The sequence below is a fragment of the Rattus norvegicus genome, chromosome 9 (assembly GCF_021556685.1).
Source record: "Rattus norvegicus strain SHRSP/BbbUtx chromosome 9, alternate assembly SHRSP_T2T, whole genome shotgun sequence".
NCBI classification, from domain to species: domain Eukaryota; kingdom Metazoa; phylum Chordata; class Mammalia; order Rodentia; family Muridae; genus Rattus; species Rattus norvegicus.
In genome coordinates this window covers 40,856,179-40,882,537 of record NC_141542.1, presented here as the reverse complement: position 1 = coordinate 40,882,537, position 26,359 = coordinate 40,856,179, and the positions used below count along the sequence as shown (strand labels likewise).

At 41.2% G+C, this 26,359-nt stretch overlaps 1 pseudogene; it reads right to left on the bottom strand.

The window, feature by feature from the left end:
* Window positions 1-10,413: 10,413 nt before the first annotated feature.
* On the bottom strand, window positions 10,414-10,521 carry LOC120094935 (small nucleolar RNA SNORA17; annotated as a pseudogene).
* Window positions 10,522-26,359: the final 15,838 nt, after the last annotated feature.

Genomic DNA, 26,359 nt, shown 5'->3' with positions numbered 1-26,359 from the left:
CGTTGCTACCTATGAGGTCAGAGTCCAGGGTCAGTCCATGTATAGTCTTTAGGTAGTGGCTTAGTCCCTGGAAGCTGTGGTTGCTTGGCATTGTTGTACATATGGGGTCTCGAGCCCCTTCAAGCTCTTCCAGTTCTTTCTCTGATTCCTTCAGGGGGGGTCCTGTTCTCAGTTCAGTGGTTTGCTGCTGGCATGCGCCTCTGTGTTTGCTGTATTCTGGCTGTGTCTCTCGGGAGAGATCTACATCCGGCTCCTGTCGGCCTGCACTTCTTTGCTTCATCCATCTTGTCTAATTGGAGGGCTGTATATGCATGGGCCACATGTGGGGCAGGCTCTGAATGGGTGTTCCTTTTGTGTCTGTTTTAATCTTTGCCTCTCTATTCCCTGCCAAGGGTATTCTTGTTCCCCTTTTGAAGAAGGAGTGAAGCATTCACATTTTGATCATCCAACTTGAGTTTCATTTGTTCTAGGCATCTAGAGTAATTCAAGCATTTGGGCTAATAGCCACTTATCAGTGAGTGCATACCATGTGTGTTTTTCTGTGATTGGGTTACCTCACTCAGGATGATATTTTCCAGTTCCGACCATTTGCCTACGAATTCCATAAAGGCATTGTTTTTGATAGCTGAGTAATATTCCATTGTGTAGATGTACCACATTTTCTGTATCCATTCCTCGTTGAAGGGCATCTGGGTTCTTTCCAGCTTCTGGCTATTATAAATAAGGCTGCTATGAAGATAGTGGAGCACATGTCTTTTTTATATGTTGGGGCATCTTTTGGGTATATGCCCAAGAGAGGTATAGCTGGATCCTCAGGTAGTTCAATGTCCAATTTTCTGAGGAACCTCCAGACTGATCTCCAGAATGGTTTTACCAGTCTGCAATCCCACCAACAATGGAGGAGTGTTCCTCTTTCTCCACATCCTCGCCGACATCTGCTGTCACCTGAGTTTTTGATCTTAGCCATTCTCACTGGTGTGAGGTGAAATCTCAGTGTTGTTTTGATTTGCATTTCCCTTATGACTAAAGATGTTGAACATTTCTTTAGGTGTTTCTCAGTCATTTGGCATTCCTGAGCTGTGAATTCTTTGTTTAGTTCTGAACCCCATTTTTTAATAGGGTTATTTGTCTCCCTGCGGTCTAACTTCTTGAGTTCTTTGTATATTTTGGATATAAGGCCTCTATCTGTTGTAGGATTGGTAAAGATCTTTTCCCAATCTGTTGGTTGCCGTTTTGTCCTAACCATAGTGTCCTTTGCCTTACAGAAGCTTTGCAGTTTTATGAGATCCCATTTGTCGATTCTTGATCTTAGAGCATAAGCCATTGGTGTTTTGTTCAGGAAATTTTTTCCAGTGCCCATGTGTTCCAGATGCTTCCCTAGTTTTTCTTCTATTAGTTTGAGTGTGTCTGGTTTGATGCGGAGGTCCTTGATCCACTTGGACTTAAGCTTTGTACAGGGTGATAAGAATGGATCGATCTGCATTCTTCTACATGCTGACCTCCAGTTGAACCAGCACCATTTGCTGAAAATGCTATCTTTTTTCCATTGGATGGTTTTGGCTCCTTTGTCAAAAATCAAGTGCCCATAGGTGTGTGGGTTCATTTCTGGGTCTTCAATTCTGTTCCATTGGTCTATTTGTCTGTCTCTGTACCAATACCATGCAGTTTTTATCACTATTGCTCTGTAATACTGCTTGAGTTCAGGGATAGTGATTCCCCCTGAAGTCCTTTTATTGTTGAGGATAGTTTTAGCTATCCTGGGTTTTTTGTTATTCCAGATGAATTTGCAAATTGTTCTAACTCTTTGAAGAATTGGATTGGTATTTTGATGGGGATTGCATTGAATCTGTAGATCGCTTTTGGTAAAATGGCCATTTTTACTATATTAATCTTGTCAATCCATGAGCATGGGAGATTTTCCATCTTCTGAGGACTTCTTCAATTTCTTTCTTCAGAGTCTTGAAGGTCTTATTGTACAAATCTTTTCCTTGCTTGGTTAAAGTCACACCGACGTACTTTATATTGTTTGGGTCTACTATGAAGAGTGTCGTTTCCCTAATTTCTTTCTCGGCTTGTTTCTCTTCTGTGGAGAGGAAGGCTACTGATTTATTTGAGTTAATTTTTATACCCAGCCACTTTGCTGAAGTTGTTTATCAGCTTTAGTAGTTCTCTGGTGGAACTTTTGGGATCACTTAAATATACTATCATATCATCTGCAAATAGTGATATTTTGACTTCTTCTTTTCTGATCTGTATCCCCTTGACCTCCTTTTCTTGTCTGATTGCTCTGGCTAGAAATTCAAGAACTATATTGAATAAGTAGGGAGAGAGTGGGCAGCCTTGTCTAGTCCCTGATTTTAGTGGGATTGCTTCAAGTTTCTCTCCATTTAGTTTAATGTTAGCAACTGGTTTGCTGTATATGGCTTTTACTATGTTTAGGTATGGGCCTTGAATTCCTATTCTTTCCAGGACTTTTATCATGAAGGGGTGTTGAATTTTGTCAAATGCTTTCTCAGCATCTAATGAAATGATCATGTGGTTCTGTTCTTTCAGTTTGTTTATATAATGGATCACGTTGATGGTTTTCCATATATCAAACCATCCCTGCACGCCTGGGATGAAGCCTACTTGATCATGGTGGATGATTGTTTTGATGTGCTCTTGGATTCGGTTTGCCAGAATTTTATTGAGTATTTTTGCGTCGATATTCATAAGGGAAATTGGTCTGAAGTTCTCTTTCTTTGTTGTGTCTTTGTGTGGTTTAGGTATAAGAGTAATTGTGGCTTCATAGAAGGAATTCGGTAGGGCTCCATCTGTTTCAATTTTGTGGAATAGTTTGGATAATATTGGTATGAGGTCTTCTATGAAGGTCTGATAGAATTCTGCACTAAACCCGTCTGGACCTGGGCTCTTTTTGGTTGGGAGACCTTTAATGACTGCTTCTATTTCCTTAGGAGTTATGGGGTTGTTTAACTGGTTTATCTGTTCCTGATTTAACTTCGATACCTGGTATCTGTCTAGGAAATTGTCCATTTCCTGAAGATTTTCAAGTTCTGTTGAATATAGGTTTTTATAGTAAGATCTGATGATTTTTTGAATTTCCTCTGAATCTGTAGTTATGTCTCCCTTTTCATTTCTGATTTTGTTAATTTGGATACACTCTCTGTGTCCTCTCGTTAGTCTGGCTAAGGGTTTATCTATCTTGTTGATTTTCTCAAAGAACCAACTTTTGGTTCTGTTGATTCTTTCTATGGTCCTTTTTGTTTCTACTTGGCTGATTTCAGCTCTGAGTTTTATTATTTCCTGCCTTCTACTCCTCCTGGGTGTATTTGGTTCTTTTTGTTCTAGAGCTTTTAGGTGTGCTGTCAAGCTGCTGACATATGCTCTTTCCTGTTTCTTTCTGCAGGCACTCAGTGCTATGAGTTTTCCTCTTAGCACGGCTTTCATTGTGTCCCATAAGTTTGGGTATGTTGTACCTTCATTTTCATTAAATTCTAAAAAGTCTTTAATTTCTTTCTTTATTTTTTCCTTGACCAGGTTATCATTGAGTAGAGCATTGTTCAATTTCCACATATATGTGGGCATTCTTCCCTTATTGTTATTGAAGACCAGTTTTAGGCCGTGGTGGTCTGATAGCACGCATGGGATTATTTCTATCTTTCTGTACCTGTTGAGGCCCGTTTTTTGACCAATTATATGGTCAATTTTGGAGAAAGTACCATGAGGAGCTGAGAAGAAGGTATATCCTTTTGCTTTAGGGTAGAATGTTCTATAAATATCTGTTAAGTCCATTTGGCTCATGACTTCTCTTAGTCTGTCTACGTCTCTGTTTAATTTCTGTTTCCATGATCTGTCCATTGATGAGAGTGGGGTGTTGAAGTCTCCTACTATTATTGTGTGAGGTGCAATGTGTGTTTTGAGCTTTAGTAAGGTTTCTTTTACGTATGTAGGTGCCCTTGTATTTGGGGCATAGATATTTAGGATTGAGAGTTCATCTTGGTGGATTTTTCCTTTGATGAATATGAAGTGTCCTTCCTTATCTGTTTTGATGAATTTTAGTTGAAAATTGATTTTATTTGATATTAGAATGGCTACTCCAGCTTGCTTCTTCTGACCATTTGCTTGGAAAGTTGTTTTCCAGCCTTTCACTCTGAGGTAGTGTCTGTCTTTGTCTCTGAGGTGTGTTTCCTGTAGGCAGCAGAATGCAGGGTACTCATTGCGTATTCAGTGTGTTAATCTATGTCTTTTTATTGGGGAGTTGAGGCCATTGATGTTGAGAGATATTAAGGAATAGTGATTATTGCTTCCTGTTATATTCATATTTGGATGTGAGGTTATGTTTGTGTGCTTTTCTTCTCTTTGTTTTGTTGCCAAGACGATTAGTTTCTTGCTTCTTCTGGGGTATAGCTTGCCTCCTTATGTTGGGCTTTACCATTTATTATCCTTTGTAGTGCTGGATTTGTAGAAAGATATTGTGTAAATTTGGTTTTGTCGTGGAATATCTTGGTTTCTCCATCTATGTTAATTGAGAGTTTTGCAGGATACAGTAACCTGGGCTGGCATTTGTGTTCTCTTAGGGTCTATATGACATCAGTCCAGGATCTTCTGGCCTTCATAGTTTCTGGTGAAAAGTCTGGTGTGATTCTGATAGGTCTGCCTTTATATGTTACTTGTCCTTTTTCCCTTACTGCTTTTAATATTCTTTCTTTATTTTGTGCGTTTGGTGTTTTGACTATTATGTGACGGGAGGTGTTTCTTTTCTGGTCCAATCTATTTGGAGTTCTGTAGGCTTCTTGTATGCCTATGGGTATCTCTTTATTTAGGTTAGGGAAGTTTTCTTCTATGATTTTGTTGAAGATATTTACTGGTCCTTTGAGCTGGGAGTCTTCACTCTCTTCTATACCTATTATCCTTAGGTTTGATCTTCTCATTGAGTCCTGGATTTCCTGTATGTTTTGGACCAGTAGCTTTTTCCGCTTTACATTATCTTTGACAGTTGAGTCAATGATTTCTATGGAATCTTCTGCTCCTGAGATTCTCTCTTCCATCTCTTGTATTCTGTTGGTGAAGCTTGTATCTACAGCTCCTTGTCTCTTCTTTTGGTTTTCTATATCCAGGGTTGTTTCCATGTGTTCTTTCTTGATAGCTTCTATTTCCATTTTTAATTCCTCCAACTGTTTGATTGTGTTTTCCTGGAATTCTTTCAGGGATTTTTGTGATTCCTCTCTGTAGGCTTCTACTTGTTCTCTAAGGGAGTTCTTCTCGTCTTTCTTGAAGTCCTCCAGCATCATGATCAAATATGATTTTGAAACTAGATCTTGCTTTTCTGGTGTGTTTGGATATTCCGTGTTTGCTTTGGTGGGAGAATTGGGCTCCGATCATGACATGTAGTCTTGGTTTCTGTTGCTTGGGTTCCTGTGCTTGCCTCTCGCCATCAGATTATCTCTAGTGTTACTTTGTTCTGTTATTTCTGACAGTGGCTAGACTGTCCTATAAGCCTGTGTGTCAGGAGTGCTGTAGACCTGTTTTCCTGTTTTCTTTCAGCCAGTTATGGGGACAGAGTGTTCTGCTTTTGGGCATGTAGTTTTTCCTATCTACAGGCCTTCATCTGTTCCTGTGGGCCTGTGTCTGGTGTTCACCAGGCAGGTCACTTGCAGCAGAAAAGTTTTTAATTCCTGTGGTCCCAAGGCTCAAGTTTGCTCGTGGGGTGCTGCCTACGAGCTCTCCACAGCAGCAGCAACCAGGAAGATCTGTGCTGCCCTTTCCGGGAGCTTCCATGCACCAGGGTTCCAGATGGCGTTTGGTGTTTTCCTCTGGCGTCAGAGATGTGTGCAGAGTGCAGTCTCTTCTGGTTTCCCAGGCGTGTCTGCCTCTCTGTAGGTTTAGCTCTCCCTCCCACGGGATTTGGGTGCAGAGAACTGTTTATTTGGTCTGTCCCTTCAGGTTCCGGTGGTGTCTCAGGCGCAGGGGTCCTGAGAAACCCAGAGGCCGTATACAGTTTCCTCTTGGGCCAGGGATGTGGGCAGTGTTGGTGGTCTCTTCCGGTCTGCAGCCTCAGGAGTGCCCACATGACCAAGCGGTGAGGTATCTCTCCCACGGGGTTTGGGAGCAGAGAGCTGCTGCGGGCCGGGATCTGCGGGTTTGGGACTCCCGGTAAACACACCTATAGTTACTTCTAATATCTAAATTCTAGCTTATTTTTGGTCAGTTGGTTACTCCTCTTTGAAGGATGTGGAAAATTATTTTTATTTTCTTTTATCTGACAACTAGTAGACTATTTAAGGATTTTGTTTCATCCTAACTCACAGTTGGGTCTCATTTTCTTTGGGGAATTTAGAAAGTACACTTTCTTCTTGTTGTTACTAGAATTTCATTTCTCTTTCAAACTCCTTAAAAGGTATTCTTTGAAAATTTCATGTGTGTATGTACAATGAAATATGATTATATTAACCCTCCAGTGTCCTTCTCTAACTCCCCGCAGGCCTCCTCAACACATTTATGTTCCAAGGTCATGCCCTTTCCTTCTTTAAAAATTAACCACTATGTCCAGTTACTGTCCCATATATATTCGTGAGTTTGGTGCCATCCGTAGAGCATTGGAAGTCAACTAGTAATGCCCACATCCCTGAAGAAGGACCACAGTCAGCTACCAATGCTTATAGTTTCTCACTTGGAGTAGAGCTTTATTAGCTCCTCTCTCATGAGCTTCTCACTCATCCATACTAGAATTCCAACCAGCTTGATCTTTTGCAGGTAACTGCAGGTGCTATAAATTCATGAATGTAATGGTCATGTCGTGGTCAAAACACAGTGTTTCACTGTCCCTCCCTGCCCTCTGGCTCTGCATTCTTCCTCTTCCTCTTTCACGAATTTCAGTGAAGATTATCATCTCCTTTCCCCCCTCTGGAAAAGGAGTATTAACAAAGATTCATTATAAATAAGAATTATGACCTAACTAAAGTAAATCCACTTATCCTTTACCACTCTTGTCCTCAAAAAGCAAGACACATTTCATGAAAGATGGACTGGTACTTAATGATTATAACTTTTTTTTTTCTAGTCAAATATGTAACTCTTGAAAGAGCTCTGAGTAGGTTAGATGAGGAAATGCTGAGGAAAACGTAGTAATACTTTCTATAATATGTGATAGAGTTAATTTCATGAGGTGAACCTGAAAGGTGTTTCCTGTTTAGTCTTCTTGCCACCTTGGTGCAAGCTAGAATTATCGTAGAAGAGAAAGCTCAGTTGAGGGAATGCCTTGTAGGCAAGTGTGTGATGCAATTTTTTTGATTGATGATTGTTATGAGAGGGCCCAGCCCACTATGGGCAGTGGCACCCCTGGGCAGGTGGTTCTGGGTTCCATAACAAAGCAGGCTGCTCAACCCACAGAGAGCATGTGTCTGCACGAGAGCATGCTCATGGCAGTCAGAGGATGCCACACGGGTCCCAGAAATGAAACTCAGGTTCTCAAGCATAGCAGTAGGCACTTTTACCCTCCGAGCCATCCTGCTGGCCCCATAGTATCTTCCAATGTGCTCACAGTTATAGCACACTCTCTATCCCTGAGATAAACTTATTCTAGGCTTGAATGTCTAGGTGTGTGTTTTCAATTCTTTATTTTTTAAAAAGATTTATTTATGTATTTTTACATATATTAGTACACTATCATTGTCTTCAGACACACCAGAAGAGGGGGATCGGATCCTATGGTTATGAGCCACCATGTGGTTGCTGGGACTTGAACTCAGGACCTCTGGAAGAGCAATGAGTGCTCTTAACCGCTGAGCCATCTCTCCAGCCCCAGTTCTTAATTGTAAAACATTTAATTGTTCTAGTGTTTGTTTCGTCTTCTATTGTAAAAGATGATCTGTGCTACTTCTATTGGTTAAATAACTGTCCCAGACCATTAATAATTAATTGCCTTTTCTGTTTTGATTCTGGTAATTTCAAGTGCATTTCAGATCAAGCTTATTTTTATTATTAGAAAAACCACTTTTTATTGGTGTGTGTGTGTGTGTGTGTGTGTGTGTGTGTGTGTGTGTGTGAATTTCCCATCCTGCACCCCAATCCCACTCATCTTTCCCCACCATACTCACCTTCTACCCTTGCAACCTCCTCCAATAGAGAAAAATATCTTGTTTTGGAAGCTGTAGTATGTCATATTTATTGTAACTCCTTGATCTGGTGGGAGACCTCTGGCTTGTGCTACTCTATGAATACTGAATCCTCACTGGGACTCCTCTTGGATAGCTTGTTGCCTTTTGCCATGGAGCTCCTGTAGTTTAGATCTGTAGAACTGGCCCCTTCATGTGCTTCAGATCTTCATCCCTGGAGGGGATATTGAGTTAAGCCAATTCAAGCCCTGGGGATCTGGGCCTGAGAGGTATCTGAGCCAGTCAGCCCATGGACTCTCTTGCTCTCACACCTTTGGGGCTGGCTCACTTTCAACCCCTGCAACGGGGGTGGGGGGGTGGGGGTGGGTTGGGGGTGGGGGTGGGGGGGTGGGGGGTCTGCCCTGCTGCCCAGGTGAGGTGTAGGGCTCACTTTCCCCTATGTTGCAGCTGGTGAGGGACATGGCTAGTTCTCTCACCCTCAGGACCCCGGGGCCAGCTCCTTGTCAGCCATAGATGGTAAGAGGTCAGTGTGGAGAGCTTTTGGGCTGGCCTTGTAGGAATTTGGCAGGAATTTGATCTTGGGCTAGGACTTGGAAGTAGGCTCAGATAAGAATATTTACATTCGTGCTGATACAAAGATCAAGGTAAACTCAGCTGAGGAATGTGTGGAATGCCTTTTATCTTGGACATCCTGATAAGCCCCTAGAAACAGTGATCAGTGGACTTTGTTTATTGCCTTGTTAGTTCCTTGACCTAGAACTAGCCTTACTCTTTGCATGTACTTAGAATGGAATAAAAGCAGGCTGGAGAAAAACTCGATTTAGCCTCAGCGCTGGTTGGAGTCAAGCTATAATATAGTCTAATTGTCTTTTTTCTTTTCAATCCTCAATCCCTTCCACGAGACTCCGTTGACTGACCGAGCTGGCGTGGTCAGATCAGGGAGGAGAGAAGGCCATCTCTCCCTCATCCGTGCTACTGTTCAGCAGACTAGAGGCTGACCCAGCTTCTCCTGCACTCATGCCCACGGGGGCAGCTCACCTGCAACCCCCACATCCAGGACCATCTCTTCTGGCAGGGCCTGGCTCTTCTGCACCGATGACCCCAGGGTCAGCTTTCCTGCCTGCTGTCGGTGTCAAGGGACATCTCTTTCTTGCGTTTGTCACCACATCCACGGCAGACAAAAGGTGAAGCCACCTTTCCCACGTTCAAGCCCTCGGGCCAGCACACCCATGACCCTCCCACCAGAGTCAGCTCAACTGTGCTGCCTATGCCAGGTGAAGGGCCGGCTCTCCCTAGTGCTCCCAGAGCCAGTTCTTGTATGATGTCCACGTGAGCGGGACCAGTCCCGCACTGCGGTCAGATAGCATTTTGTCTCCAGCCGCTGCATGGACCCAGATGTGGTCCCGGGTGATAGCACAGGCCAAGACACCCCCACCCCCACCTGCCGTGGTCCAGAGGGTCATCACTGGCTACTCACACCAGACTGTTCCTCACTACCTCTGAGTCTCCAGTTCTCTCTTCATTATGCCCACATCCTTCTGCTTCTCTTTCTTTTCCATTTCTCCACTGCTTGCTAAGTAAGACTGTCTGGGGTTATCTCAGGAGTGGTCTATGCTCCATTTGTGCATTGTGGTGCCTGGCGTGGGTCATCTCAGGCTACCTTCCCATAGCGCCAATCTCCTAGGGACTGCTCCTTGCCCAGCCCACCTGTGAGAATTGTCTGTCTCAGGTCACTTCCGCCCAGGGCCTATGGTCCTGAAAATCCCTAGGGGCTTCCGCCAGCCTTACACCCACCTGCCTCTGGTCAAGGCTAGGCCTAGTTCCATTCTCGACCCACAGTTCTCGGGAGGAGCAGGAGCATTCTTACAAAACCGCAGAATGTACTGACTGATAGTTACCTGACCCTCTGGTCCCAGATAGAGTTCGAATGCATGTCATAACGTCCCCATGCTTGCTAACCGATAGATTCAATAAGTTTAAACTGTGCTGATGTAACCTGTACCCCTAAAAGGTATATAAAGAAAACTGCTTGTTAAAGCCATTTGGGGTCTCCTAGTTATTCACCACGAGGGGCTGATTGAAGGTCAACAACAGCGCGCCAGGAAATAAACTCTGGAGAATTAACCTCTTGAGTTTGCGTCGAACTCCGTTCTCCGGTCTCACTTGGGGGGCTCTCCCCGGAGTTAAGACTCACTTCGAGTCTTATAGTCTCCCGAGGTGTTCTAGTCTCTGGCTTGCTACCCATCTGGGCCTGCCTGGTGCCTGCCAGGGGGGCATCTCGGGCTCACTTTTTTCAGCAAATGTTAGGCTACTAATCATTCAGATGTTCATTAAGTCAGAACACTGAACACAGACCTCTTCTCTTGGCCACATGTGACTGAGCAGTCATATCTGCAATGCCTCTAGGGGCATCTGTAATCTTGCTTCTTAATCTAGTAGAATTGACTTGTGGCACATCCATTCTTAATCGCTGCTAAATATGGTTTCAGATCGCACTAATAAGGCTCCCTTTATTAAGTTCTCTCTTTTTTCCTGATTTAGTCCTCTGATAAACTTTTGGGTTGTTTTCAAAATAAACTCTACTGCACTAACTGTCCTAAGAATGTGTCTGGGGCTTTGATGGATTAGTTAGTTTTATTAGTTTGGTTTTATTTCCTCCCCATTCAGCAGTAGATAGGGTCTTTTCACGGAAGCCTTTTAATTTCCCTCATAATATTTTATATTTTTCATCATTAGCAACATACATTTATTTTGGAGACTAATATTCTAATTGTGCATCACGAATGTGTTTCACTACATTGTGGATAATGCTATTTTAGCAATATTTTTGTACATTTATTTTGGATTTGATCACTTAACAGAGGAGTCAGAAGACCAAAGGATTGCTAAAGCCATTTTAATTCCTTTAGATTACTTAGTTAAATGAATGCATTATTTCAAAAGTTATGAATATACTTTCCTGTTTTCTTAAAGTAATGAATGCATCTTATGTTTCTGGCTATACATGTGTCCTGTTTGCCATGTCTAGAATATTTTTGAAATGGTGGTGATCAGTAATGGTAAAAAAGTGATTTCTTTTAAAGTTTTTAAAATTTTTTGAGATTTCTATTCGGAGTCTCTTTTTTCTTTATTTATCTTTGTTATTGTTTTACACACACACACACACACACACACACACACACACACACACGAGAGAGAGAGAGAGAGAGAGAGAGAGAGAGAGAGAGAGAGAGAGAGGTGGTCTATAAATAGAGACCTGAAGAGTTCATTGAGTGTTGCATGTATGTATGTATGTGTCTTGGGATTGGATAATTTATCAGGAGACCATCCCTGGAGAAGACTGACTCTTCCTCTCTTCCTACCCATCAGTTGCTTGTAGCTCTTCATCAAGAGGAGAAGCTTTGGGTTGGGGATTTAGCTCAGTGGTAGAGCGCTTGCCTAGCAAGCGCAAGGCCCTGGGTTCGATCCCCAGCTCCGAAAAAAAAAAAAAAGAGGAGAAACTTTGTGAAGCTTTGTGCATGGAAGTAGTGTTGTCATTTCTCAGGACTTGTTTAGACCACCATATCTTTGAATCTTTGTAACTTCATGGGTATAGCTTTCCTGAATGAATGAATGAATATATATATATATATATATATATATATATACATATATATATATATATATATATATATATGTGATAGTGAATGACACTATCTTATAGCAAAGATTCTGGTCCTCTGGTGCTTACTCCACTCTCCATCTCTCCGCCACTGTTCCCTTCCACAATCTTCCTTGAGCCTCATGTGTAGGGGATGGGTTCAACATGTATCAATTGAGGCTGAGCTTCCTACCACCACATAATGTATCCAGTACATTATAAAATAAGATGTTGGCTACAAATCAACAATAAATCCTCTCTCTCTCTCTCTCTCTCTCTCTCTCTCTCTCTCTCTCTCTCTCTCATTCTTTGAGACAAGAGCTTACTATGTAGTCCCACGTTGGCTTCAAACTCAAAGTCTTCCTTATTCCACCTCCCTACTGCTAGGATTTAGGAATTTTAACTACCACGCCTGACAAAATGTTCTTTCTCATGCCAATGAAGCATCATTTTATTCTGAGGATGTTAACCACATTTTAATTCCCAAGAATATTTATTAACTCTTATCAAATTATTTCCCAGATAGATATGTCCTAGCATTTACTTTGCAACTCGATGCTGTGATCTTTAGAATGTGCATGTATAACTTCTTAGGATAGCATTTAAATATTCATAATAAATTATTATTTAAATGACTGATTTACTTATCGTAAGATGATTGAATTACCCCTGCTAATCTTTTATTTAAGATTTGAATTTTCATTCATCATCTTTAGGTTTTTCTTTTTCCATTTGTGTGTACTCTTGCATGCACTTGTATTCACGTGTATAGAGAGGTCAAAGGACAATCTCACGAATATCAAGTTTGTGTTGGGACAAAGTTTCTTATTAGCTGATCCACACAGAGAAGGGCGTCTGACTTGTAGGGGACCCTATGGGTCATTTTGTCTCTATCTCCTCAGGGCTAGGATTTCAATTTGCATCTTACATCCAGTTATTTTACTAGGGTTCTGGGGATAATCTGTTATGGGACAGCTCTTTACCAATTGGGTTATTATTACCCTATTTGTGTGTTTTTGCTGCTTTCCACTTTCTTTTGCATCCATTTCTATGTTTGTATTTTATGTATTTTAATTATGATCCTGTTCACATTCTTAAGTGATTTCTCATTAAAGTTGGATTCAATTAACTTTAAAAAAATGTGAGTAACAGTATTTCCGGCTAGGTATTTTTCTCTGGATACATTCCTTTGAAAATTGATAACATAGGTCTGATTTCCATTACCTTAAAACAAGTTTGTATTTCTGTCTTTGAGTAGGTATTTTAGAAAGCATTCACAGTTTGCAAAGTGTCTAAGTCTTTACTTGTTCCAGTTTGAGACGTCAGGACTTAGACTCTACTGTGGTCGGAGCACAGCCTCTGCGTGTTCTAGCTTGGGAACTTGAGCAGGTGCTTTGCTGCAGCGATGGGTAAACATTTAGAAAACATAATGGCATAATTCTGAAAAACCATGCACTCACCTTTTCTGCTATCAGAATAGTCAAATCGGTATATCTGTAGGTTGTAATATTGATTCTTTATCAGGGGCTAATCCAGCATATTAATGGCTTCCATTCCAGTTCAGGTTAGTTTATATGTCTGATGTTTTAACGTCTGTGTTTTATAGTCACTAACACAATTCTATTCTACTGACAAAGGCAAATGCTATTATGCTTCCCTTTAAATGTTTACCCATTACATGCACCGAGTCTCTTGGGCAGGATTACAGCCTTTATGCACCTTCCAAGGTTAGTGTCTTCTGTTTATTCTGTGAACGCCTGATAAATACTTTCCACTCTGTTACTGTGTACCATCTGATTTATTTATCTTAAAGCCTCCCTTGTAAGCATCATGCATCTGAGTTTCTCTTGCCTTATGTTTGGGACCTTGCCAAGTGTTCTCCTATACTCTTTATAATTAACATGTATCAGTTTGTTCCTTTTGTACTGGGTGATGATTTTTCTCATGTTTCCTTCTTAGTCCTGTAGGATATGGCTTTTACACTGTCTCATATATTGGAAAATATTTGTTTGGCTTTTTGTGTAGCAAAGGTCAAAATTGTGTTTCCGTTTGGGTTTCCTTGTGGATACAACTATAAAAGGGAAGATAAGTTTGGTTTCTCTTTACATGAAATGAACAAGTTATCTTACTTTCAAACGTCTGTGTCTTATTTTTTCGGCCTTTGCGTTCACTTCGGCATAAACTACACTTTTAGACCCAGATAACTATTGGTAATAATTTACTTTATTATAGTTGCTGTGGTGGTTTGAATAATAAATGTCCCCCAGAGACTCATGTATCTGGACACTTTGTCACCAGTTTGTGGAACTATCTGGGAAGGCTATGGAACCTTTAGAAGGTGGAGACTTATAGAAGGAAGTGGGTCACTAGTGGGAACCTTTATAAGGTGGGGACTTATAGAAGGAAGTGGGTCACTGGTGGGAACTTTTATAAGGTGGGGACTTATAGAAGGAAGTGGGTCACTGGTGGGAACCTTTATAAGGTGGAGACTTATAGAAGGAGTGGGTCACTGGTGGGAACTTTTATAAGGTGGGACTTATAGAAGGAAGTGGGTCACTGGTGGTGGGTCTGGGGATCACTCCATTTCCAGTTCACTTCCTCTGCTTTCTGTGTTTGGTTGGAGATGTGATCTCTTAACTTCTTGCTCAGTTTCCTTGCTTCCATGCCTTCTCTGCCATCAGATTCTCCCTCTGGGAGCACAAATCTAAATAAATTCTTCCTTCTCTAAGTTGCTTTGGTCATGGTGTTTTACCACAAAAAAACAAAACAAAACAAAAGGGATGTACACCTTTTGTCCACCAGGTTCTGTTGACTGTTTCTGCATGCAGTACTCCACGGGACTCATCCTTTAGTCAGTCAGTACAGCCTTAACCTTTCCAAGTACCACATGTGGAGAGAATGTCTTCTGAGTCTTTGCAGATGTCAAGAATATCTCTTCAAGGGCTGATGAGATGGCTTAGAGGTTAAGAGCATTGACTGTTCTTCAGAAGTCCTGAGTTCAGTTCCCAGCAACAACATGGTGGCTCACAACCATCTACAACGGGATCTGATGTGGTTTCATTCACTTTTTTAAACTCAGAGATTTTTGCCTTGAGTATGTCAGGCATATTTGATTTTTTTCAATCATGTATATATTATACAAAGGAATGGGTTTCACTGACATCCATGTATATGAGGAACTTCAATCGTATTTAGTTGTCTATTGCCCCTTTCATCCCCTTTTCTTCCCCACATCTTCCTTCCATACCCTTAACAGTCCCTTCCCTTTCGTGTTTCTGAGAGCTTTGGATTCCACATATCAGAAAAAATAAGTGATACTCAAGACTGGCTTATTTCATAGTATTACTATTAACTAACTAATTCGTTATTCAATAAATTAGATAATTAATTAACTAAGTATTAATTAGCTAGTATTTAATTGACTAATGAGTTGGTTCACATTTCATTAATTAAACTAATTAGTATTAACTAATGAATTAGTATTCCCATAGTATTTTCAGTTCTGCCCATTTTCTGAAACCATCATGATTTTGTTCTTTTTTATGGCTTTGTTCTTACTGAACAAAGTCTTTTACTGGAACCATTCACATAATGTTTTGTACTTTCTCCGGATCTGGGACACCATTCATGTTCATAGCTGCTCTGATTGTGTTTCTTCTTCTTGACATTAACCTGTCTGGAGTTCCGGTTCTCGCCTCTTATGACTGCTCTCCTTGGTTTTCATGTGTTCACCATTTTCCTTTGCTTCCTGGGAACAACCAGGTGTGCCCCTCAAATTCAAATTTTTTCATAATGGCTCTTCGCAGGGCAGCTGCTGGGGGTTATTGCTTTATTAGGAATTCCATCCACCCAGTATGTGTTTAAGTATTAAAACTCTGTTCATTTTAGGATGTAAATTAATTTACTGTCAGACTTTTGCCAGCACAAATCTCTCTACTGTAAGCGTTCACTTACTGGTGCATCCAGACAGGATGCATAGCAAGACCTTCTCTAGAAGTCTATGGGTGTATGTGAGCTTTCTGACAATAATTTCCATTCTTACATTCTTCTACGCCCTTTTACATTTTAACATGTTTCTTTTAATCTTATCTTCATTTTTATCGCTTTTGTCCTTACAAATTTCTGCTCTGATTTAATAGAGAAATATGCTTTTCCATCCTCACAATCACAGCCGTCATTGTAAGGAAGGAGAGGCAGCTTTAAAAGGTATTTCTATATAGGAGTTTCCCCATTTTTCTTCAGTTGGAACATTTCCTCCTTATCGTAACTTTCACCCTTTTTCTTCTATTCATAAATATCTACATTTCTCATGTGTATCAGTAGAGTTTAGCAGCATTGTTTTCTAAGTGGGATTAACTGAAGTTAGGATTAGTCAGTACCATACAGGCTAACATAGAAGCTCGTAGTGTAGCCAATACCACATTCTAGGCGATATTTTTATTGCTTGTGATGCAATCTCCTCCCTACACCCACATTTCTGTCTCTTTGTCCATGTAGTAAAGTGCAGTCCTTGTAACCTGCGCTCTCAGCACTGCTTTGTGCTCCTTAGCTAATGTCCTTACAGCTCTCTCCCAGAGAATCAGATAGTGCACTCTTTAACTGTGTTTCATCTTCTAGGGGTTAAAGCACTGTGTCAGGCTCTCACCCTGTAACCCAGCCTGTCCTGGAACTCACAGTGGTCCTGCCTCAGAAGCGACAGAGCTGGGATTGCAGGTGGAAACGACCATGCCTGGCTTTGTGCTTTCAGTATTTTCTTTAGTTTTAAGCAAAGTTGGAGAACAGTTGGGGAAAGTTTTGCAGTGGCTACTCACCCGGCTCCCTGAAATCCTAATACTTCTATTCTAGAGGACACTTTTATCCCCACATTACTCAATTAAGCAATCAATGTCGACAATGAATAATTCAAAGAATTGACCACATGCATGTTAGTGGTTTGTGGTGTTTTTTTTTGTTTGTTTGTTTTTGTTCTTGTTTTTGTTTTTGTTTTTTTTGTTTGTTTGTTTGTTTGTTTTTGTCCCAGCTTGGAGATTCCTGCTTACCCCCTTCCTTATGAAATAACACACTTCCCTGCTCATGCACATGTTCTGGAAGCCAACAGAGAGTGCCAGCAAACAGTGGGCTGTGTTCTCCAGGCTCAACGACCCTTGTTCTGTAGAACATAAAGCACTTCACAATTTTCTTATTAAATTTCCCCTCGATATCTTAGACGCAGTTTATGGAAACCTAAAACCATTTTTATTTTACAGAAACCAGGATTGAGCCAAAAAGCATTGACAGTGATGAGGCAGGAAGTCACACAGGAAATCAACACAGAATACCGTTCAGATGGTTTCCGTGTGGAGCATTTTCCCTCTCTTAGCCCCTGAGCATAAGGCGCTTGTGAGGAGGCACCTGTGGCTCTTTGTGGAGTCCCTTCCAGATCGGCTTCTTGTTCCGAGATGAGTCTCTGCAGGCGTAGCCCTTGGGACCATCCAGAGGAGTAGACAAAGCAGGAGCTACCACCCCACTCACTAGAACACCCTTAAATTCAGTGTTGCGCAGTCAGTATTATTGATTGAATGTTTCCATTCAGGAAGCTGGTGAGCACTGGCATGATCTTTGCACATTTTTAAATAACTGCATTAAGTATTATCTGTTTTCAGTTAGAGCAGCTTCCTTGTTCAGAAAATTGTAAGATGGATTTAATGAAGATCTGTTATCTTAGAAGAAACATGCACATGCGTATCCCACTTTTATTAATGTCTTAGCGTTTTCAGTGACAAGTTGAGGAGAGAGACACCTAACTGCAGTATCTTGTGACTTGTGGGTGGGCTGCATTACCAAAGGGGAATCTGTCCCTTCCTAGGAAGAAAAAAAAAAAGCTACAAATAGTAATAAAGACAGTTACGATTCACTTTTGCATGCTCTCTATATTTCAGGTTCTTCTTTACAAATAGCTCATTGAATCCTCAGTATAGTTAATTTACACTATTATTTGTTGCCAAGGACCAGCCTCAGCTTGGTCAGTGAAAAGAACACCTGACCTCAGGGGCTAGAAAGAAAGAGAACTAATTGCTTTTCCCGAGGTCCTGAGTTCAATTCCCAGCAACCACATGGTGGCTCACAACCATCCGTAATCAGATCTGATGCCCTCTTCTGGTGTGTCTGAAGACAGCATCAGTGTACTCATGCATATAAAATAAATAAATCTTAAAGAATATATTTTTTTAAAGAACCACTCGGAGTCAATTATGAGGTACAAGCTGATAGTTTTGTCTTTTTCTTGAGATAGCTTAACCCTCACTGTCAAAAGCCCAGGATTTTATTTACATATGAATTCAATTGTCCACCCCAGGTTCCCTTTTGATTATCTCACAAAACAGCATTGTTTTTTTTATCTTAGCCTCTGGACGTCTAGGAAAGGACAGCAGGCACTTTTCTCCTAAGGTTGCAAATGAATTCAGAGATCTGCCTGCCTTTGTAAGCACAGACAATAGGCTAGCTGGCTGGCTAGAGTTCACCACTCCCACCATGTTTGAGCCTAAATTCTCTTTGTCCCAGGCTGACCTTGAACTCAGGAATCTGCCCGTATTTGTATCTGCCTGCCTTTTTCTGTTTCTGACAAGTTGGCTCTTAGAGTCTCTGTTCTTTTAGGTCTGTGAAGCCCCTCATATAATTCATACTGCATCCTTATATTTTACATAGTCGAGAAGTTATATATTTTTGAGCTCATGTTTTCAGAGTTCTTTCCCACAGCCTGAAGATCACAGACTACTACCATTTTGCTGAGGAATATGGGCACACCTTTGATTACTGTATTTGTGTTTCTAATTGTGAAGAAGTCATTAACTTTATCATGGAGACCATTCCACCAAGGAGGAACATGAGAACATGTACATTATTATACAAGTGAGCCTTACAGTATGGCCACAGCAACTGTCAACACTGGTGGAGGTCTACACCCTGCTGGCCCTGCTCCAAGGATGAGAACCATGCCACACCTTCCCTTTTGTAGCAGCCATGCAGGACTCAGCAATTATCACCATCATCATCATCATCATCATCATCATCATCATCATAATTATTTTGAGATGAATCCTTTCTGGTCTTGAATTCATGATGTTGCGACCTCAACCTCAGCAGTACCTGGGATTACTACCTGAAGTTAACAGTGAAAGATCCTAGGGGCTTTCACCAGCCTTACACCCACGGCCTCAAGTCAAGATTAGGCCAAGTTCCAGCTTCCCACCTCCGGTCAAAGCGAGGCCAAGTTCCATTCTCCACCCACAGTTCTTGGGAGAAGCAGGGACATTCTTGAAAAACCGCAGAATGTACTGACCCTCTGGTCCCAGACAGAGTTCAAATGTGTGTCATGTGCTTGCTAGCCAATAGATTCAGAGGTCAATATGCTTAACCAATAAGTTTAAGCTGTAACCTTGCTGATGTAACCTGTACCCCTAAAAAGTATAAAAACTGCTTGTTATAGCCATTCGGGGCTGCCTTCTAGTCACTCGCTGCGAGGGTATGATTGAGGATCGACCCCCAACATGCCTGAAAAATAAACCTCTTGCATTTGCATCGAACTCCATTCTTTTTTTTTTTTTTCTATCTCTTGCTCTCTCTTTTTTTTTTTTTTTTTTTTGGTTCCTTTTTTCCGGAGCTGGGGACTGAACCCAGGGCCTTTCGCTTCCTAGGTAAGCGCTCTACCACTGAGCTAAATCCCCAGCCCTCGAACTCCATTCTTGTGTCTCACTTGGGCGGGGTGGGGGGTCTCCTGGTAGTTAAGACTTCCTTCGAGCCTTGCAACAATATCGGCTTCATTTTACAAATGAGAACGGTGAGGATGGAGACTTCTTAGGATCTCACAACAGTTTGTGGTGGAGCCAGAAGTCACACACAGTCTACTTAATATTAGTGCCAATATCCTTCTACCCAACCAACCAGCTAGCCAAGAGATTTTTCAACCCTGGTTTGTAAGTCAAGCTCTTACATTTAGGTAGCTAACTTGCTGGGTGAAACATCCACTCAGATCGTAAGCGACACATTAAGAGACTCTTTCCCTAAAGGAAAAGAAAAAAAAAAGTAATAGGGTTATATGGACATGCTTTAGGGGATCGATGCAAAAGATGCGTGTCTCTGGGTCATCGTTCCTGATTCTGCTGTTTGCTTCACTGCACTGGGATCTGCCCAGCCACCAGCTAAACCTTTGCTTCCTTGGTCAACTTAGCAGCCTCAGAAGTAGGAAACATTGTGAAGAGAAGTGGTCAGCTGGCAGAGGGACACGCCAGCCATATCACCCGTCCTCTAGTGAGCATTTTATCCTTTTGTTTCAGCTGTTCTTTGGTAGGCACAAGTTGAAAGCTCAGTACTTTGGGATGTGTATTGGGCGGGTGGGTGGATCTTAAAAAAACGCACCAATCCAAATACCCAAACATAGCTAACTCGATCTTACACTGGATTTTGAAGGCACAATAGCAATAGTGAGGAAAAATTCTGACAGTGCCCGAGTCGAGTCGTAGGCTATTGAGTAATAAAGTTACGAGAGTGAGAAAGAATTATCTCCTCCGTGGCTCCAGTGGTCTAAAGGCTGCAGAAACAAACAAACAAAAAAAAAACAAAAAAAACAAAAAAACAAACAAACAAACAAACAAAAAAAACCGAACACAACTCTACAGTATCAAACAATGCTGAGTTCAGAACGGTTTTGTGACTCCTGCGGGTGTAGGGAATAAAGTCAAAGCACGTTACATGGCTGTCTGTGCTCCGATCAATCCCAGCTGTCTAGTTTCGTCCCTCAGACATGCCGAGTTGTCACTCAGGGGCGGCACACTTCCACCGCCCCATCATTAGCCTCACAGCGTTAGGGCTTCTTAGTCTGGTCACATATGCTTCAGACCCTGTGCTTTTAAGTGAAATGTTACTCGTTGCTGCTACTAGATTTATGCTTCTTAAAATTATTGGCTCGCCCTTCTTCCACATCACAATTCCCACAATGCCTAGCACTTTCTGGGTCGTTGTGAGCACTAAATACATTTGCGGCCAGGGCTAAAGAATCGTAAATGCTGGGAGAATATTCTGCTCTGCCTCTTATGCTTCCCTGAACAAGCAAAGCAGCTATGGGCAAGCCTCGGGGGAAAGGAAGGGGAGAATACATACAGGAGCAAACGTGTGTCACCTAACCCTTTACAAAGTAAAGGCCTGGTAAAACAGAGCGAAAGGTCGAAGTGATTCTGCACTTTAATGGCAGGGAGACGAGAAAACCTTATAGAATCTCAGATTTCTGTAGAAAATGGAAGAGAAAAAAAAAAAGGACCATGGTCTAAAGAAAGACAGATACTAGGAATCAGGGATTAAGAGTGGTGTCTTAGTTAAGGTTTTACTGCTGTGAACAGACACCATGACCAAGGCAACTCTTATAAAGGCAACATTTAATTGAGGCTGGTTTACAGGTCAGAGGTTCAGTCCATGATCATCTAGGTAGACTTGGGACTAGAGGAGCTGAGAGTTCCACTTCTGGTTCCAAAGGCCACTAGCAAAAGACTGACTTCCAGGCAGCTAGGCCAAGGGTATTAAAGTCCACTCCCACACTGACACACCTACTCCAACAAGGCTACACCTCTTAATAGTGCCATTATCTCTGCTAAGCATATTCAAACCATCACAAGTGGTCTAGGGGTTTTGTAATCAAGATCATCATGGCCACTATTGCTTTAACCTCAGGAAAAGAAACACCCTTACCTACTTAAGAGTCAGGAAATGAAAGGAAAACGAGGTGCCGGGGCATATGCCTGTAATCACAGCCCTTGGGATGCAATGGCAGGAATCTAAGGCCATTCACAGCTGTGTAGAAAGTTTGAGGTCAACCTGGGTACATGAGATCCTGTCACAAACAACAAAAGAAAGGAACAAAATGAGAAATGATGTTACATTTATTAAATATTTATCGGTATCTTCTAAAGGTGTTATATTTTTGTGCCTGACCTCTTGAATTCAAATTCTGATATTATTAGCTGTTTATTATCTGCTTCCCAGAATGGTCAAAGGGACTGTAAAATAAAATTAAACACTAACTATTTATAAAGTGCTAAGAGTACAAGCCAAGGCACAGAAAATAGCATGTAAGCATGTATTAGAAACAAATGTGAACTCACTGATTCCCAGATAATCTTAATGATGTGTTAGTATTATGTAGTCCAGTGTAATTCTACTTTGCAGCAACCTTAGCAATAATGGTAGTAGGTGTATATTGTATAGTTGAACAGTTTCTCTTTTATGCATTTACAAAAAAACCCATTAATATATGGTCACTGAATGTGTGCAGTATAATGTTTGTGACAGGACAATCATAGTAACTTCAAACTGGAAGCTACAGATGTTCCTAACAGTAGAAGATCAAACCAATTACTGTCTACACAGATGCAAAGGCATGCCAAGTGCCAATGGGAACACAATGTCTTACTTTATTTGCAACACCATGGGTGGATCTGAATGTCACAAGGAGTGACAAAAAGCTCGTCAGGCAAAACAACATACAGAGTACGATTCTATTTAAATAAAGGCAATGGGTCTGTGCTGCTAGAGGTCAGGGCAATTGTAACGCTTGTGGACAGGCAGATCCTAGGGGCACTCATATTATTCTAGCATTGGTTACAAGGGTTATTCAGGCAAAGAAAAATAAGCCAAAGCAGTGTACATTTATGATACGATTGTTTTGTACAAAGGTTACATGTCAACAAAAGGTTTTAAGACATGCCATGAGGATAAAACAAGAACCAGTTACAGCTGTTAAGCTAGTAGGTAGTATCTGTGTGAAAAAAAAAATTAGACAGATCACAGTTTCTGGAATGTGCAGATGGAGATAGGTTGGGGCTCATAAACACCCAAAGAAAGATTGAATTGAAGAGCTTAGCAAAGGGCGTCTTCCACAGCATGACCTTTACAGCTTCACAGACCAGGCATCAGCCAAAAGGGCTCCCTGGAGCCACATGGTGTTCTCTGATAAACGGAGCATTCATTTGAGACCTTCATTGCATCTCCATAAAATCAAACAAAACGTTTTGCTTTGGCTTCCAAATTTAAGTGAAGAAAACACATTGGGTTCTTAGTGTCTTAGCGAAGTGCAATTTCATACTCTTGTTCATAAGTATGGCTATACCTATATAAAAATTCAGGGGTTGGGGATTTAGCTCAGTGGTAGAGCGCTTGCCTAGGAAGCGCAAGGCCCTGGGTTCGGTCCCCAGCTCTGAAAAAAAGAATCAAAAAAAAAAAAAAATTCAGTTAAATCCATTCCAAATGTGACCAAACTTGTGACATTGTGATATGGCATTGTTGTCTACAAATATCATGCTGGAGAAGCACCCAATCGAGTGACCAATAAAATAATCATAAAATAAAATAATGTTGTAAGAATGTTTTGTCTAGGTCTGCCTTCATAAGCATCCTTGGATGCAGAGAGTCCATCTGCCATGGGTTGGGCATCCCTGAACCAAGTTTATAGCTCTAATAAATTCATTATGATGAGCATAAGCCTCAAGCACAATGTGAATGAAATAGCTAATTATATTTTGTAGAATTTGCTTTTAAAGTGATTAGATTTGTGGTTGTACACACATCTCAGTTCCTTTAGATAACTAGCGTTTTGGAAAAGATATGAAAGACCCACGTGACCTCTGAAAAATTGACAGCCCATCATTAGCATCTTCTCACCCATAGAGAGCACAGTTATTCATTTCCTGACACACATTTTACATATTTAAACAATCCCCGAGTTCTCCTTTCTGTTAGATTTTACAGTTTACTTTTTGGCTGAAGAGAAAAGTCAAGATTCAGTATACAACTTGCCCTGGACATAATACACACAGGCAAGAAGTGGGATCAACTGCCCATTTCTGTGGCTCAACACCTTCCGTTTCTACTGTACAGCACCGACTCTGGGTATGTCCGTGTGTGTGCAATCACACGCAAATATCTGTATCCTAATAGAGAACCCAAATTAGCATCAAAATCGTACAGGTACTTTATTATGTAGGCAAGCAGGGGAAAGAAAGGATCCTAGACAAAGCATATTGGGATCGGGCTGAGTAATGGAACAAGGTTTATTTTTGTAATCTCTTAACTGCAGTCATTCCATTGTGATTCAGTTTGTAATTGAAGCGCAGTGGGAGGTGAGAAAATTTAGGGTGGTTCATTTCACTTAGCTCTTCCTTTGTAAATTCCCTGGTTGCTAGGAACCACTGCCCTCTGAAGGGTCCCCATGTTTACACACCCTAGTTCCTCTGACATGGGGTGTCATTCCTCTGATGACAGAGCGGGGCTCTCGATGGGATCTTCTCTGCACTTTTATTGTCAATGGAACTTAATAGAACAACTCTCCGGCTTCCGTGAACACAGTCTCTCCTCTTCAAACAACTTCCAAGTATGCCACTACTAAATGGAAGTTTCTAGGGAAAGAAATAAACCATATGCCGCTTCTCCCTTCAGCTTATTTTAACCATATGCTACTAGAAATGAGAACGTAACCAACGGTATTAATTTAGACTCCCTGCGTTCCCAGTGCTACCATTCCCCAACTAATTTAAAGGAGTCCTTTCTATTGGGCTGGAAAAATATCGTCTTCGGGGGAAAAAAAAAAAAAGAGAAGAGAATTAGAAAAGAGACCAACGAGACTGTAAGCTGTACTTCCGCGCAATGTGCTTCCGCACAAAGTGCTCCCGTGCAAGTGGCCCAGGGCCCGAGAATACCACACGTAGAATGCCAGAGGTCACAGAGCGTCCATTACTACATTGAAGTGGTTGGCTTGTGGTTTGAACACTTGGTCCCAGGTCCCGTTTGGCGGTGGTGTTTGAAGAGGTCGAAGAAGTGCAGATTTGCTATAGGATATGCAAGAGCTCATAGCCTTGCTCAACTTCTAGTTCAGTCTCTGCTTCCTGTTTCAGTGATAGGAGATGTCAGTTTCTGGCTTCTGTTCCCATACGTGCTGATGGGAACTATGCCTGCTTACCTCAGTGGGCTCCTCTCTCTGGAACCATAAACCGAGTTAAATTTTTTTCATGTCTGCTTTTGCACGGCAGTGAAATGGTAACTAGTATATGAATCTTGAAGCTTTGTTTTGAACTGCAGAACTCACAGGCTGGCATTGATATACCACTCACTGGGGCTGGAGAGATGGCTCAGCGGTTAGAGCACTGACTGCCCTCCCAGAGGTCCTGAATTCAATTGCTCTCCCAGCAACCACATGGTGGCTCACAACCATCTGTAATGGGATCTGATGCTCTCTTCTGGTGTGTCTGAAGACAGCTACAGTGTACTCTTAGGCATAAAATAAATAAATCTTAAAAAAAAAAAAGATATACCACTCACTGGGAGTAAGACCAAGCCTAAGACTAGATAGAACATTACATGTCATATGATTGACACTGAATACTTCAGAAGCCAGGGGAGTTCTGCACAGCATACTAGAAGGGCATTTTTGGTGCTGGAAAAGACACAATCTTTGTTGTAGATTCAATAGAATTTTAAGGTTTTAAAGAAGTAGATGCAAAGAAAACTTTTAGGATTAGAGATTAACAAAAATGAGTAAATTTACCATGTTGAGAAGCAGTATACACATATCACATACAGCTGTTCACCTAAGTAAAAAAAAAAAAAGAGTACATGAAAAGGATTTCTTTCTTTCTTTCCTTTTTTTTTTTTTTTTTTTTTTTTTTTTTTTTTTTTTTTTTTTGGAGCTGGGACCAAACCCAGGGTCTTGGGGAAGATTCTCCACAATTTTAATTTACAGGAAAAAAATTTCCTTTTTGCATTGCTATTTATGTAGCAAACTTGAGATTTATTTTTGTGAAGATTTAGATACTTTTAGCTTCTTTGACGCTTTGTGGTTCTTCTCCGTTTAATTGTGAGTTGGCCAGAATGACTTAAAGTTTTACAAAGACCCATTCTATTGAAGCTGTAAACCTGCTTGCCCCAATATTTTCAGCTGAGTCATGAGTCAGAGTTTTAACATGCTGCTGAACAAGGAGGCAGGTTCAGTTAACCTCAGTAGGAGCCGTCTCTGTAGGGGAATGGTCTTCAGGTCAAAAATATATTGAAGAAGAAAGCTATGGTAAATGTTTTCTACACAAACTATCAACATCTACACATGGACCAGAGGAAGGTCTGCCATCTTTGAGATTTACCCCTCTGGAGGGGTGCTTTGATATTTTCCTGTGGATCTGAGACTAGAGTCCTTGACATGGCTCTAGTAAACTTCATGACATCAAAAACACACATTCACTCAGGACTCCACACAAACAGGGATTCCCTGCACCCCACAGAGATGGATTTGCAGGTTTCCCAGCAGAGTTAGAAGGAGGTATTTTGGAATGGTGGATATGATCAAAATACACTGTACATGTTTAAGAAGTTTTCAAAGAATAAAACAATTCTTTAAAAATTCCCTTTCCCTCCCTCCTTCCTTTAAAATTCTTTTGAACTTTGTTCTTGCATTAATGCCTGTTTTATTTTTATTGTTGTTGTTGTTTTACTATTTTGCTTCCTTTTCATATCTTCGGTTCCTATTACATTTTGTCGTATTTTGCTTCATGGTGTCTAGCGTCTTTACATCAGGAGCCTGCATACTATGAGCAGT